Here is a 10000-nt window from a genome sequence, read left to right as displayed (position 1 = left end):
CGGGAAGCGTGCTGGGCCCATAACCCAGAGGTTGATGGATCGAAACCATCCTCTGCTATGACCTTTTAACTTCTAAACACTCTTGAGTCCCTAAAAAGGAACAAAAGCCACAAGCTGGTCGTGAAAAGCTGAGGCCAATTTGACCTCTAATAATATTCAGTCATCTAGAAGACTCTTTGTGTGTATTGTAAAGGCCTCCTGAATAAGATTGAGATATAAAAGGGCAAGTTAGCATCTGTTTTCAAGCCCCAGTGGCCTAATGGATAAGGCACTGGCCTCTTAAACCAGGGATTGTGGGATTGAGTCCCATCTGGGGTGAATACAGCAGAGTGGAGCAGTGGAAGCGTGTGTAACCCAGAGGTTGAAGGATCGAAACGATCCTCTGCTAAGCCTTTTTGAAACTCAGGATGCCTTTACAATACACACAAAGAGTTAACTTCTAGACACTCCTGAGGCACTGGTCTCCTAAGCCAGAGATTGTGGTTTCAAGTCCGGTCAAGGTTGATTACAGCAGAGTGGCGCACCGGAAGCGTGCTGGGCCCATAACCCAGAGGTCGATGGATCGAAACCATCCTCTGCTAAGGCATTTTAAATCTCAATCTTATTCAGGAGGCCTTTACAATATACAAAAAGAGTTAACTTCTAGACACTCCTGAGGCACTGGCCTCCAAAGCCAGAGATTGTGGTTTCAAGTCCCATCTGGGGTGAATACAGCAGAGTGGCGCAGCGGAAGCGTGCTGGGCCCATAACCCAGAGGTTGATGGATCGAAACCATCCTCTGCTAAGGCATTTTACATCTCAATCTTATTCAGGAGGCCTTTACAATACGCACAAAAAGTTAACATCTATACATCCCTGAGGCACTGGCCTCCTAAGCCAGAGATTGTGGTTTCGAGTCCGGTCAAGGTGCACTACAGCAGAGTGGCGCAGCGGAAGCGTGCTGGGCCCATAACCCAGAGGTCGATGGATCGAAACCATCCTCTGCTAAGGCATTGTAAATCTCAATCTTATTCAGGAGGCCTTTACAATATACAAAAAGAGTTAACTTCTAGACACTCCTGAGGCACTGGCCTCCAAAGCCAGAGATTGTGGTTTCAAGTCCGGTCAAGGTTGATTACAGCAGAGTGGCGCAGCGGAAGCGTGCTGGGCCCATAACCCAGAGGTCGATGGATCGAAACCATCCTCTGCTATGACCTTTTAACTTCTAAACACTCTTGAGTCCCTAAAAAGGAACAAAAGCCACAAGCTGGTCGTGAAAAGCTGAGGCCAATTTGACCTCTAATAATATTCAGTCATCTAGAAGACTCTTTGTGTGCATTGTAAAGGCCTCCTGAATAAGATTGAGATGTAAAAGGGCAAGTTAGCATCTGTTTTCAAGCCCCAGTGGCCTAATGGATAAGGCACTGGCCTCTTAAGCCAGGGATTGTGGGATTGAGTCCCATCTGGGGTGAATGCAGCAGAGTGGAGCAGCGGAAGTGTGTTTTAACCCAGAGGTTGAAGGATCGAAACGATCCTCTGCTAATCCTTTTTGAAACTCAGGATGCCTTTAACAATACACACAAAGAGTTAACATCTATACATCCCTGAGGCACTGGCCTCCTAAGAAAGAGATTGTGGTTTCGAGTCCGGTCAAGGTGCACTACAGCAGAGTGGCGCCGGGAAGCGTGCTGGGCCCATAACCCAGAGGTTGATGGATCGAAACCATCCTCTGCTATGACCTTTTAACTTCTAAACACTCTTGAGTCCCTAAAAAGGAACAAAAGCCACAAGCTGGTCGGTGAAAAGCTGAGGCCAATTTGACCTCTAATAATATTCAGTCATCTAGAAGACTCTTTGTGTGTATTGTAAAGGCCTCCTGAATAAGATTGAGATATAAAGGGCAAGTTAGCATCTGTTTTCAAGCCCCAGTGGCCTAATGGATAAGGCACTGGCCTCTTAAACCAGGGATTGTGGGATTGAGTCCCATCTGGGGTGAATACAGCAGAGTGGAGCAGTGGAAGCGTGTGTAACCCAGAGGTTGAAGGATCGAAACGATCCTCTGCTAAGCCTTTTTGAAACTCAGGATGCCTTTACAATACACACAAAGAGTTAACTTCTAGACACTCCTGAGGCACTGGTCTCCTAAGCCAGAGATTGTGGTTTCAAGTCCGGTCAAGGTTGATTACAGCAGAGTGGCGCACCGGAAGCGTGCTGGGCCCATAACCCAGAGGTCGATGGATCGAAACCATCCTCTGCTAAGGCATTTTAAATCTCAATCTTATTCAGGAGGCCTTTACAATATACAAAAAGAGTTAACTTCTAGACACTCCTGAGGCACTGGCCTCCAAAGCCAGAGATTGTGGTTTCAAGTCCCATCTGGGGTGAATACAGCAGAGTGGCGCAGCGGAAGCGTGCTGGGCCCATAACCCAGAGGTTGATGGATCGAAACCATCCTCTGCTAAGGCATTTTACATCTCAATCTTATTCAGGAGGCCTTTACAATACGCACAAAAAGTTAACATCTATACATCCCTGAGGCACTGGCCTCCTAAGCCAGAGATTGTGGTTTCGAGTCCGGTCAAGGTGCACTACAGCAGAGTGGCGCAGCGGAAGCGTGCTGGGCCCATAACCCAGAGGTCGATGGATCGAAACCATCCTCTGCTAAGGCATTGTAAATCTCAATCTTATTCAGGAGGCCTTTACAATATACAAAAAGAGTTAACTTCTAGACACTCCTGAGGCACTGGCCTCCAAAGCCAGAGATTGTGGTTTCAAGTCCGGTCAAGGTTGATTACAGCAGAGTGGCGCAGCGGAAGTGTGCTGGGCCCATAACCCAGAGGCCTCCTAAGCCAGGGATTGTGGGTTCGAGTCCCATCTGGGGTGAATACAGCAGAGTGGCGCAGCGGAAGGGTGTTGGGCCCATAACCCAGAGGTCTATGGATCGAAACCATCCTCTGCTAAGGCATTTTACATCTTAATCTTATTCAGGAGGCCTTTACAATACGCACAAAAAGTTAACATCTATACATCCCTGAGGCACTGGCCTCCTAAGCCAGAGATTGTGGTTTCGAGTCCGGTCAAGGTGCACTACAGCAGAGTGGCGCAGCGGAAGCGTGCTGGGCCCATAACCCAGAGGTCGATGGATCGAAACCATCCTCTGCTATGACCTTTTAACTTCTAAACACTCTTGAGTCCCTAAAAAGGAACAAAAGCCACAAGCTGGTCGTGAAAAGCTGAGGCCAATTTGACCTCTAATAATATTCAGTCATCTAGAAGACTCTTTGTGTGCATTGTAAAGGCCTCCTGAATAAGATTGAGATGTAAAAGGGCAAGTTAGCATCTGTTTTCAAGCCCCAGTGGCCTAATGGATAAGGCACTGGCCTCTTAAACCAGGGATTGTGGGATTGAGTCCCATCTGGGGTGAATACAGCAGAGTGGAGCAGCGGAAGCGTGTGTAACCCAGAGGTTGAAGGATCGAAACGATTCTCTGCTAAGCCTTTTTAAAACTCAGGATGCCTTTACAATACACACAAAGAGTTAACTTCTAGACACTCCTGAGGCACTGGCCTCCTAAGCCAGAGATTGTGGTTTCAAGTCCGGTCAAAGTTGATTACAGCAGAGTGGCGCAGCGGACGCGTGCTGGGCCCATAACCCAGAGGTCGATGGATCGAAACCATCCTCTGCTAAGGCATTGTAAATCTCAATCTTATTCAGGAGGCCTTTACAATATACAAAAAAGAGTTAACTTCTAGACACTCCTGAGGCACTGGCCTCCAAAGCCAGAGATTGTGGTTTCAAGTCCGGTCAAGGTTGATTACAGCAGAGTGGCGCAGCGGAAGCGTGCTGGGCCCATAACCCAGAGGTCGATGGATCGAAACCATCCTCTGCTATGCCCTTTTAACTTCTAAACACTCCTGAGACCCTAAAAAAACGTCAAAAGCAACAAGCTGGTCGTGAAAAGCTGAGGCCAATTTGACCTCTCATAATATTCAGTCATCTAGAAGACTCTTTGTGTGCATTGGAAAGGCCTCCTGAATAAGATTGAGATATAAAAGGGCAAGTTAGCATCTGTTTTCAAGCCCCAGTGGCCTAATGGATAAGGCACTGGCCTCCTAAGCCAGGGATTGTGGGTTCGAGTCCCATCTGGGGTGAATACAGCAGAGTGGCGCAGCGGAAGCGTGCTGGGCCCATAACCCAGAGGTCGATGGATCGAAACCATCCTCTGCTAAGGCATTTTACATCTCAATCTTATTCAGGAGGCCTTTACAATACACACAAAAAGTTAACATCTATACATCCCTGAGGCACTGGCCTCCTAAGCCAGAGATTGTGGTTTCGAGTCCGGTCAAGGTGCACTACAGCAGAGTGGCGCAGCGGAAGCGTGCTGCGCCCATAACCCAGAGGTCGATGGATCGAAACCATCCTCTGCTAAGGCATTTACATCTCAATCTTATTCAGGAGGCCTTTACAATACGCACAAAAAGTTAACATCTATACATCCCTGAGGCACTGGCCTCCTAAGCCAGAGATTGTGGTTTCGAGTCCGGTCAAGGTGCACTACAGCAGAGTGGCGCAGCGGAAGCGTGCTGGGCCCATAACCCAGAGGTCGATGGATCGAAACCATCCTCTGCTATGACCTTTTAACTTCTAAACACTCTTGAGTCCCTAAAAAGGAACAAAAGCCACAAGCTGGTCGTGAAAAGCTGAGGCCAATTTGACCTCTAATAATATTCAGTCATCTAGAAGACTCTTTGTGTGCATTGTAAAGGCCTCCTGAATAAGATTGAGATGTAAAAGGGCAAGTTAGCATCTGTTTTCAAGCCCCAGTGGCCTAATGGATAAGGCACTGGCCTCTTAAGCCAGGGATTGTGGGATTGAGTCCCATCTGGGGTGAATGCAGCAGAGTGGAGCAGCGGAAGCGTGTTTAACCCAGAGGTTGAAGGATCGAAACGATCCTCTGCTAATCCTTTTTGAAACTCAGGATGCCTTTACAATACACACAAAGAGTTAACATCTATACATCCCTGAGGCACTGGCCTCCTAAGAAAGAGATTGTGGTTTCGAGTCCAGTCAAGGTGCACTACGGCAGAGTGGCGCAGCGGAAGCGTGCTGGGCCCATAACCCAGAGGTCGATGGATCGAAACCATCCTCTGCTATGACCTTTTAACTTCTAAACACTCTTGAGTCCATAAAAAGGAACAAAAGCCACAAGCTGGTCGTGAAAAGCTGAGGCCAATTTGACCTCTAATAATATTCAGTCATCTAGAAGACTCTTTGTGTGCATTGTAAAGGCCTCCTGAATAAGATTGAGATATAAAAGGGCAAGTTAGCATCTGTTTTCAAGTCCCAGTGGCCTAATGGATAAGGCACTGGCCTCTTAAGCCAGGGATTTTGGGATTGAGTCCCATCTGGGGTGAATACAGCAGAGTGGAGCAGCGGAAGCGTGTGTAACCCAGAGGTTGAAGGATCGAAACGATTCTCTGCTAAGCCTTTTTGAAACTCAGGATACCTTTACAATACACACAAAGAGTTAACTTCTAGACACTCCTGAGGCACTGGCCTCCTAAGCCAGAGATTGTGGTTTCAAGTTCGGTCAAGATTGATTACAGCAGAGTGGCGCAGCGGAAGCGTGCTGGGCCCATAACCCAGAGGTCGATGGATCGAAACCATCCTCTGCTAAGGCATTTTAAATCTCAATCTTATTCAGGAGCCCTTTACAATAGGCACAAAAAGTTAACATCTAAACAGCCCTGAGTCACTGGCCTCCTAAGCCAGAGATTGTGGTTTCGAGTCCGGTCAAGGTGCACTACAGCAGAGTGGCGCAGCGGAAGCGTGCTGGGCCCATAACCCAGAGGTCGATGGATCGAAACCATCCTCTGCTATGACCTTTTAACTTCTAAACACTCTTGAGTCCCTAAAAAGGAACAAAAGCCACAAGCTGGTCGTGAAAAGCTGAGGCCAATTTGACCTCTAATAATATTCAGTCATCTAGAAGACTCTTTGTGTGCATTGTAAAGGCCTCCTGAATAAGATTGAGATGTAAAAGGGCAAGTTAGCATCTGTTTTCAAGCCCCAGTGGCCTAATGGATAAGGCACTGGCCTCTTAAGCCAGGGATTGTGGGATTGAGTCCCATCTGGGGTGAATGCAGCAGAGTGGAGCAGCGGAAGCGTGTTTAACCCAGAGGTTGAAGGATCGAAACGATCCTCTGCTAATCCTTTTTGAAACTCAGGATGCCTTTACAATACACACAAAGAGTTAACATCTATACATCCCTGAGGCACTGGCCTCCTAAGAAAGAGATTGTGGTTTCGAGTCCGGTCAAGGTGCACTACAGCAGAGTGGCGCCGGGAAGCGTGCTGGGCCCATAACCCAGAGGTTGATGGATCGAAACCATCCTCTGCTATGACCTTTTAACTTCTAAACACTCTTGAGTCCCTAAAAAGGAACAAAAGCCACAAGCTGGTCGTGAAAAGCTGAGGCCAATTTGACCTCTAATAATATTCAGTCATCTAGAAGACTCTTTGTGTGTATTGTAAAGGCCTCCTGAATAAGATTGAGATATAAAAGGGCAAGTTAGCATCTGTTTTCAAGCCCCAGTGGCCTAATGGATAAGGCACTGGCCTCTTAAACCAGGGATTGTGGGATTGAGTCCCATCTGGGGTGAATACAGCAGAGTGGAGCAGTGGAAGCGTGTGTAACCCAGAGGTTGAAGGATCGAAACGATCCTCTGCTAAGCCTTTTTGAAACTCAGGATGCCTTTACAATACACACAAAGAGTTAACTTCTAGACACTCCTGAGGCACTGGTCTCCTAAGCCAGAGATTGTGGTTTCAAGTCCGGTCAAGGTTGATTACAGCAGAGTGGCGCACCGGAAGCGTGCTGGGCCCATAACCCAGAGGTCGATGGATCGAAACCATCCTCTGCTAAGGCATTTTAAATCTCAATCTTATTCAGGAGGCCTTTACAATATACAAAAAGAGTTAACTTCTAGACACTCCTGAGGCACTGGCCTCCAAAGCCAGAGATTGTGGTTTCAAGTCCCATCTGGGGTGAATACAGCAGAGTGGCGCAGCGGAAGCGTGCTGGGCCCATAACCCAGAGGTTGATGGATCGAAACCATCCTCTGCTAAGGCATTTTACATCTCAATCTTATTCAGGAGGCCTTTACAATACGCACAAAAAGTTAACATCTATACATCCCTGAGGCACTGGCCTCCTAAGCCAGAGATTGTGGTTTCGAGTCCGGTCAAGGTGCACTACAGCAGAGTGGCGCAGCGGAAGCGTGCTGGGCCCATAACCCAGAGGTCGATGGATCGAAACCATCCTCTGCTAAGGCATTGTAAATCTCAATCTTATTCAGGAGGCCTTTACAATATACAAAAAGAGTTAACTTCTAGACACTCCTGAGGCACTGGCCTCCAAAGCCAGAGATTGTGGTTTCAAGTCCGGTCAAGGTTGATTACAGCAGAGTGGCGCAGCGGAAGCGTGCTGGGCCCATAACCCAGAGGCCTCCTAAGCCAGGGATTGTGGGTTCGAGTCCCATCTGGGGTGAATACAGCAGAGTGGCGCAGCGGAAGGTTGCTGGGCCCATAACCCAGAGGTCTATGGATCGAAACCATCCTCTGCTAAGGCATTTTACATCTTAATCTTATTCAGGAGGCCTTTACAATACGCACAAAAAGTTAACATCTATACATCCCTGAGGCACTGGCCTCCTAAGCCAGAGATTGTGGTTTCGAGTCCGGTCAAGGTGCACTACAGCAGAGTGGCGCAGCGGAAGCGTGCTGGGCCCATAACCAGAGGTCGATGGATCGAAACCATCCTCTGCTATGACCTTTTAACTTCTAAACACTCTTGAGTCCCTAAAAAGGAACAAAAGCCACAAGCTGGTCGTGAAAAGCTGAGGCCAATTTGACCTCTAATAATATTCAGTCATCTAGAAGACTCTTGTGTGCAATGTAAAGCCTCCCTGAATAAGATTGAGATGTAAAAGGGCAAGTTAGCAATCTGTTTTCAAAGCCCCAGTGGCCTAATGGATAAGGCACTGGCCTCTTAAGCCAGGGATTGTGGGATTGAGTCCCATCTGGGGTGAATACAGCAGAGTGGGAGCAGCGGAAGCGTGTTGTAACCCAGAGGTTTGAAGGATCGAAAACGATTCTCTGCTAGCCTTTTTAAAACTCAGGATGCCCTTTACATAACACACAAGATTAACTTTCTAGACACTCCCTGAGGCACTGGCCTCCTAAGCCAGAGATTGTGGTTTCAAGTCCGGTCAAAGTTGATTACAGCAGAGTGGCGCAGCGGAAGCGTGCTGGGCCCATAACCCAGAGGTCGATGGACTCGAAACCATCCTTGCTAAGGCATTGTAAATTCAATCTTATTCAGGAGGCCTTTACAATATACAAAAGAGTTAACTTCTAGACACTCCTGAGGCACTGGCCCTTCAAAGCCCCAGAGATTGTGGTTTCAAGTCCGGTCCAAGGTTGATTACAGCAGAGTGGCGCAGCGGAAGCGTGCCTGGGCCCATAACCCAGAGGTCGATGGATCGAAACCATCCTCTGCTATGACCTTTTAACTTCTAAACACTCCTGAGACCCTAAAAAACGTCAAAAGCAACAAGCTGGTCGTGAAAAGCTGAGGCCAATTTGACCTCTCATAATATTCAGTCATCTAGAAGACTCTTTGTGTGCATTGTAAAGGCCTCCTGAATAAGATTGAGATATAAAAGGGCAAGTTAGCATCTGTTTTCAAGCCCCAGTGGCCTAATGGATAAGGCACTGGCCTCCTAAGCCAGGGATTGTGGTTTGAGTCCCATCTGGGGTGAATACAGCAGAGTGGAGCAGCGGAAGCGTGCTGGCCCAGAGTTCGAAGGATCGAAACCATCCTCTGCTAAGCCTTTTTGAAACTCAGGATGCCTTTACAATACACACAAAGAGTTAACTTCTAGACACTCCTGAGGCACTGGCCTCCTAAGCCAGAGATTGTGGTTTCAAGTCCGGTCAAGGTTGATTACAGCAGAGTGGCGCAGCGGAAGCGTGCTGGGCCATAACCCAGAGGTCGATGGATCGAAACCATCCTCTGCTAAGGCATTTTAAATCTCAATCTTATTCAGGAGGCCTTTACAATATACAAAAAGAGTTAACTTCTAGACACTCCTGAGGCACTGGCCTCCAAAGCCAGAGATTGTGGTTTCAAGTCCGGTCAAGGTTGATTACAGCAGAGTGGCGCAGCGGAAGCGTGCTGGGCCCATAACCCAGAGGTCGATGGATCGAAACCATCCTCTGCTAAGGCATTTTAAATCTCAATCTTATTCAGGAGGCCTTTACAATACGCACAAAAAGTTAACATCTATACATCCCTGAGGCACTGGCCTCCTAAGAAAGAGATTGTGGTTTCGAGTCCGGTCAAGGTGCACTACAGCAGAGTGGCGCAGCGGAAGCGTGCTGGGCCCATAACCCAGAGGTCGATGGATCGAAACCATCCTCTGCTATGACCTTTTAACTTCTAAACACTCTTGAGTCCCTAAAAAGGAACAAAAGCCACAAGCTGGTCGTGAAAAGCTGAGGCCAATTTGACCTCTAATAATATTCAGTCATCTAGAAGACTCTTTGTGTGCATTGTAAAGGCCTCCTGAATAAGATTGAGATGTAAAAGGGCAAGTTAGCATCTGTTTTCAAGCCCCAGTGGCCTAATGGATAAGGCACTGGCCTCTAAGCCAGGGATTGTGGATTGAGTCCCATCTGGGGTGAATACAGCAGAGTGGAGCAGCGGAAGCGTGTTTAACCCAGAGGTTGAAGGATCGAAACCATCCTCTGCTAAGCCTTTTTGAAACTCAGGATGCCTTTACAATACACACAAAGAGTTAACTTCTATACATCCCTGAGGCACTGGCCTCCTAAGAAAGAGATTGTGGTTTCGAAGTCCGGTCAAGGTGCACTACAGCAGAGTGGCGCAGCGGAAGCGTGCTGGGCCCATAACCCAGAGGTCGATGGATCGAAACCATCCTCTGCTATGACCTTT

The 10000-nt window shown here is 47.8% G+C and overlaps 9 non-coding genes across 9 annotated transcripts; all 9 read left to right on the top strand.

Annotated features, from left to right (window-relative positions):
• The first annotated feature begins 245 nt into the window (after positions 1-245).
• On the top strand, positions 246-318 carry trnak-cuu (transfer RNA lysine (anticodon CUU)). Its single transcript has one exon. It is a non-coding gene; the product is annotated as a tRNA-Lys (tRNA).
• A 1059-nt stretch (positions 319-1377) lies between these two features.
• trnak-cuu (transfer RNA lysine (anticodon CUU)) lies at positions 1378-1450 on the top strand. The gene has a single exon. It is a non-coding gene; the product is annotated as a tRNA-Lys (tRNA).
• A 451-nt stretch (positions 1451-1901) lies between these two features.
• trnak-cuu (transfer RNA lysine (anticodon CUU)) lies at positions 1902-1974 on the top strand. Its single transcript has one exon. It is a non-coding gene; the product is annotated as a tRNA-Lys (tRNA).
• Positions 1975-3329: 1355 nt separating this feature from the next.
• trnak-cuu (transfer RNA lysine (anticodon CUU)) lies at positions 3330-3402 on the top strand. Its single transcript has one exon. It is a non-coding gene; the product is annotated as a tRNA-Lys (tRNA).
• A 655-nt stretch (positions 3403-4057) lies between these two features.
• Positions 4058-4130, top strand: trnar-ccu (transfer RNA arginine (anticodon CCU)). Its single transcript has one exon. It is a non-coding gene; the product is annotated as a tRNA-Arg (tRNA).
• A 669-nt stretch (positions 4131-4799) lies between these two features.
• Positions 4800-4872, top strand: trnak-cuu (transfer RNA lysine (anticodon CUU)). The gene has a single exon. It is a non-coding gene; the product is annotated as a tRNA-Lys (tRNA).
• A 1176-nt stretch (positions 4873-6048) lies between these two features.
• Positions 6049-6121, top strand: trnak-cuu (transfer RNA lysine (anticodon CUU)). Its single transcript has one exon. It is a non-coding gene; the product is annotated as a tRNA-Lys (tRNA).
• Positions 6122-6570: 449 nt separating this feature from the next.
• trnak-cuu (transfer RNA lysine (anticodon CUU)) lies at positions 6571-6643 on the top strand. The gene has a single exon. It is a non-coding gene; the product is annotated as a tRNA-Lys (tRNA).
• Positions 6644-7998: 1355 nt separating this feature from the next.
• trnak-cuu (transfer RNA lysine (anticodon CUU)) lies at positions 7999-8071 on the top strand. Its single transcript has one exon. It is a non-coding gene; the product is annotated as a tRNA-Lys (tRNA).
• The last annotated feature ends 1929 nt before the right edge of the window (positions 8072-10000 follow it).

This window comes from Carassius auratus, unplaced genomic scaffold (genome assembly GCF_003368295.1).
Source record: "Carassius auratus strain Wakin unplaced genomic scaffold, ASM336829v1 scaf_tig00039044, whole genome shotgun sequence".
NCBI lineage: Eukaryota > Metazoa > Chordata > Actinopteri > Cypriniformes > Cyprinidae > Carassius > Carassius auratus.
Note: the sequence above shows the minus strand (reverse complement) of the source record. Positions and strands in the feature narration are given on the sequence as shown.